Source organism: Perkinsus marinus (genome assembly GCF_000006405.1).
Source record: "Perkinsus marinus ATCC 50983 genomic scaffold scf_1104296939202, whole genome shotgun sequence".
NCBI lineage: Eukaryota > Perkinsozoa > Perkinsida > Perkinsidae > Perkinsus > Perkinsus marinus.
In genome coordinates this window covers 18038-23886 of record NW_003213258.1, presented here as the reverse complement: position 1 = coordinate 23886, position 5849 = coordinate 18038, and positions in this window count along the sequence as shown.

Genomic DNA, 5849 nt, shown 5'->3' with positions numbered 1-5849 from the left:
ATAGTAACTTGTTTCTATCGAATAAGTATAATAGCAATAAAGCAAGTCAGGTAGGCTCGCACAGTGGGTTGGGAGAATGCAACGAGATCCTCTACAGGAGACACGATTCTATATGATAAGAGTTGCTCAGAAATGGTCAAACGATGGTATGTAAATACGGATCGGAGGGAATCCTACAGTATGGATCTCAGCGCCCAGGACGTATCTTTCAACCAACTTCCTCAAATTATCAGCTTCCGCAGCAACATGCTGTGCGTGACGTGCCAGTGGCATGGAATGAGAGGCTGCCCTTTGAGTTACTGCTTGGGTTACCTATCACCTCAACGAAGGAGGGATACTCTCAGCACAGCGGCATCTTCACGCCACTCAGCAACTAGTACGGTTAGACGGATTAGGGAACAACATCTACACAGTGAATCGAGATTGTATGTAGTTTAGCAAAGTTACGAGAAATAGTCAGATTTGCATTGAGTTCAGCTCTCAATGAGAGCCTCTCATGCGAGAAGTACTCACTGGAGTGCGAGCGGAGACGCTACTATTCAGGCCTTCATTTGTATATATAAACTGTACTGTATAATATAGTGATGCGGTCATTAAAGTAGACGGAATGGCTTGTACTCACTTTGGCGGCTCCAACAGCGGCTTCACCAGCGACGGCCTTTTGTGTCGGGACAAATGCCAGCTCGGGATGCACAAGGAGCTTATTATTCTAAAGGGAGCATGCTATACCGCTCCTTCCGTATTTCACGTGAGGAGCAAGGAGGTGCATACTTGCCAGCTAGCCTGAAGTGCTAGATCAGCTCCCGGCATGTTCGAGAAGAGATTTTGTAGGAGCGCATTAGGCCCTACCATTGGAAGGGTCTATACAGTTCAAGAGACTGAGAAACTGCGATAGGTATTCAGCTGAGGCTCATGAATACGTCCAGTTATTTGCCACAACACAATAACCTCGATCAAAATTGGAAAAAGCGAATAAGCAGAGGTAGAAAGGCGAGAGGAAGAAGAACTCCTCGACATGAGGAGTTCTTGATCAGTGTGATCCTCAGACGTGGCCGATGGAAAAGGTCCGACTTTATTTGTGGAATGAAGGTAGATACGGAACAAAGGAAAGAGGTGAAGCGGGAAAATAGGAGAATAATAATTATTCACGAGAATAATAATCATTGCGTGAATTATTCACGCAGCCCTCCCGGTGTGGCGGGCCAAGAGTCCCATCTCCGTATTCCGAAGCTCGAAATACGTGCGGGAGTTGTTGTCCATTTACCAATAATCGAGGTCAACTCGTTGGGCCAGTTACATCCCACCTTCGCCTCAATTATTTGTCGTCCTTTTTTCCAACCTCCCGCCCACCCTGGCGATGTGGTGTGGCACCTCACGTTCCGTGTGAGGTTGGCCCCATCACATTGGCCGAGGATCACACGTGTTTAGTGTCATCCTCCGGCCCACGACCCAACGCCGGGGAGGAAGGGATCCGGGTCACCGATCAATCAATCGAGACGTTTTCTACCTGAGTCGAAGCTTTTGTGAATTGTGCATCGCGTCATAAAAGAATGCATTGCATTCAATGCAAAAGCTGCCGTTGACAGTTTCGCCTCCGGTAACAACCGCCTTAGGCCTATCATCGAGGGCGAAATTTATCCTTCTGCTCTCTCTGACTCTCCGAAGTTAGAGGCAAATATAGAGAGTCGCGGATCATGACTCGCGGCGTCGTCGTCCAACTTGCGACTGGACCTATTCCTCGGCTCTAAAGCTCTCAACATTTTGAGTGCTACTCGAGCGCAGCTCTGAGCTACTAGCTCAGGACTGAACACTCTTGAGACCTATCTGCCATCTGTTGCTTCAAGACTTCTAATCCCGTCCCCAGCGGTATCATTTCGTTTTGCATTCTCACTGCTAAAAACGGCCAAAGATGGGAAGGATGAGACGTCACTCATGATCGTCCTCCCTACTGTATCCATTGCCAGCAATACGTCGACAACATCCAGCTTACAGTTGATGATGCAATACCCCTACAAGAACCACTCGTCCACCAATTGACATAGACTGCAAGAACACTTCGGAGAGTAGTGGCTTGAAATGAATCACTATTAAAATAACACTGGAAAGTCCATACAAGGCTTCGTCAATCCTTCGACAAGTCATGTCCACATGATCTCTCCACAGGCTAGTTTACTATTGGGATAATATTCACCACTATGGCGAGATGTCTCTTAAGAGCTGATCTTCCGGACTCCCAGCAACTGCCTTAGTCTTCAGCCCAGCCCGTTTGTCAACACTCTCGGACGAACCAGATCCTTCTGCTTTCCCGACCTGCATCGCCGCATCTCCGCGTGCGGTAGCCTTAGAACTATTAGCTTTGCTTCGGTTAGCGGTAAGTTCGTTGAAACGGTTATCTATATCAGTCTGAAACAGGAGTTGTGAGGACTGAATCTAACGATTGACTTGACGTTTCCTCAAACAGCGAGTCCTCAGAACTGGAATACTCATATCTTGCGTAAGTAACCGAAACATCAAGGAAAATTTCAGCGAATCGTATTTTTGACGATCGAAGCAATTCCACTTCGTCGAGTCGATGAAAAAAAGTTTTCGAGTCGACAACTTTCATCGTTATACTTCTGCAGACAGAGCCGATCTAAGCTCGTGCTAGCCACAGTCAGCCGGCAAATAGGAGACGAAATTATCTCACCTCGAGATACGCGAAACCCATTTCGGTGACATTCAAAAGTCGCTCGAAGTAATCATGGAGATCCTGCCGCGTTTCCTCCCGCCAGGCAAGGACTTCTGAAGTGCTATTCTGCAGTAGACGCGCTTCGATCGCTGCCTGAGAGCGACGAAGGAAAAGCCAACAAGCAGTATACAATGCACTGTGCACGCGAACTATCTGCGACAGCAAGTTCCAACCTCACTGAGGGTGCCTCAGAACTTGTTTATGACCTCTACAATATTTCAGATCATATGATGCAAACAGAGAAAAGATCCTATTTCGTGATACCCCGTCGGGGTAACCCCGACGAGGATTCTTCGAACCACACCAACTCCGAATATCGGGTCCTCGAATTTATGAAACATATTTCCTATCTGCTCGTAAACCATGATGTCCCATCACTGATGGGCCATCAGAGTACCCATTAGGTCAGCGACTCACCCCTTGCGCGAATATGAGCTTCTCAGTGTCTCTGCGATGAGCTGTTATAGTAGTCGCCGCTGAAATATGGCCCGTCACCACTGCCAGTACCATCACAGTGAACACCGTCAAAACAACTAATATCGCCAACACTGGTCTCTCCCGGATAGACCGAAGGGCTCTGAAGATAACTCATGGTAGGAAAGTTCATGTTGAAGAGTTACCTCCACGTTCCAGTTATGAGGTTTTCATCTGGTTGTAAACCTGAGAGTGCGAGGAAACAGATCGAGACTGTCACTAGAAAAGCCAAATATTTCAACTACTCGGCCAGGAGCACTATTATCGATATCATTACCCCCAAAGAGTCTATACTGACCCTCCTCTTCTTCTGCTGTGCGCTTCTCTAATAGTGCAGCTTCCAGCTCAGAGACACGCCGTATGAGGTCCTCGCTTGATGCCCTCACAGTTCCCAATTCAACCTGAGCCCAGATAAACACTCACGCCACGCAGCTCGAAGCAGAAAATCCTCCTCTATTCGGCAAATATATTTCTCAATGGTATAGTCCATAGCGGTGGGCGGCATAGCGGCCCCTCTATTCGGCAAATATATTTCTCAATGGTATAGTCCATAGCGGTGGGCGGCATAGCGGCCCCTCTATTCGGCAAATATATTTCTCAATGGTATAGTCCATAGCGGTGGGCGGCATAGCGGCCCCTCTATTCGGCAAATATATTTCTCAATGGTATAGTCCATAGCGGTGGGCGGCATAGCGGCCCCTCTATTCGGCAAATATATTTCTCAATGGTATAGTCCATAGCGGTGGGCGGCATAGCGGCCCCTCTATTCGGCAAATATATTTCTCAATGGTATAGTCCATAGCGGTGGGCGGCATAGCGGCCCCTCTATTCGGCAAATATATTTCTCAATGGTATAGTCCATAGCGGTGGGCGGCATAGCGGCCCCTCTATTCGGCAAATATATTTCTCAATGGTATAGTCCATAGCGGTGGGCGGCATAGCGGCCCCTCTATTCGGCAAATATATTTCTCAATGGTATAGTCCATAGCGGTGGGCGGCATAGCGGCCCCTCTATTCGGCAAATATATTTCTCAATGGTATAGTCCATAGCGGTGGGCGGCATAGCGGCCCCTCTATTCGGCAAATATATTTCTCAATGGTATAGTCCATAGCGGTGGGCGGCATAGCGGCCCCTCTATTCGGCAAATATATTTCTCAATGGTATAGTCCATAGCGGTGGGCGGCATAGCGGCCCCTCTATTCGGCAAATATATTTCTCAATGGTATAGTCCATAGCGGTGGGCGGCATAGCGGCCCCTCTATTCGGCAAATATATTTCTCAATGGTATAGTCCATAGCGGAGGGCGGCATAGCGGCCCCTCTATTCGGCGTGTACAAAGAATACTCGATAAGTAATGCTCTATTGGGGCTGCCACCGTTCCCACCTGTGCGGGCTGTAATACTTGGCCGATCACAATTTTCATATTCGAGGTTGTACTCCGCTATGAGTATGTAAGGCTAACTAACTTTATCTGGCATTAACTCGATGATCAGGATAACACTCTATCACTCATCATTTCCGGATGACGTGTCTCCCCGCATGCCGATCGAAGATCATGGTGTGGTTTGCAGTAGAACTCTGGGAAGTCTATCAAACCTAGTCCCGAGTGGTGTCCGTACCACCCCACCATAGCCCGCATTACCGATATTAAGTCGTTGTTTGCTATGAGCCTCCTTTGCAACTCCTCTGCCTTCTCTATCTCACTAGTCTTCCGCAGCACATGCACTACCAACGGCACTCGAGACGACGTTGGTTTGGAGAAACATTCCTGACATAGTTATATCACGAATATCGATAAGCCAAACTCCTAAGAATTAGTGAGTTCCAAAATCTAAAATTCTTAGCATCTCACCAAAGACTCAATAAGAAGATCTGAGTAGGAACAAGACATGGAGGGCAGATAAGAAAAACGGCTGAGAGCAAGCGAATAAATCAGCACACGAAAAGCGTTTCTGAATGGGAGATGTTCCGGGTATATGAGTAAGACTCGATAAACGCTTACCAAAAGTAGATTTCACCGTGACGCCATAACGTCGGCATATAATTGAACTCTGGAGTTCCTATCAATACTACTTGTGTCAGAGGGAAGTTAGCTGCCGTCATCAGCTGGCATGAACCAGTGTCTGCAGGATCCCATCTCTGCCCAACCCATTCACTGAGTTCTCCTAAAGATCCGACTTGCAACTCGTATGAGCTCTTCTGTGTGCCACTAGAATTGCCCAGGAGCTACATTAACCGATACAAAGGACGTTCCTTCACCTTTGCTACCTTCACAATGACATGCTTGGTCACATAAGGACATCCATCACGCATTTCAGGAATAGGCTCAGCGACCTCTCCGTAATCGAACGCAGCATTTACTTTCCCATCTCCTCGCCTGAGGAAACACATCACTATAGAGAACCTCATACGAGAGCACATTGTGTCCACTTTAAAACCTGATTCCCATTGGCTCGACCATTGCGTCGAAGACTAGAATACGGATACTGTCGCATTGATAGTGAAATGACTGATAACAATCCTGACCCTTATCGGGCACTACTCTCCAGGGTGGCCCGCATCTGGAATTACCGGTAGTTCTCAGACACTCACTATTCGCTGTTTATCATCATCAAGGTGCATTTCAATAACACGTGTATTAACCTC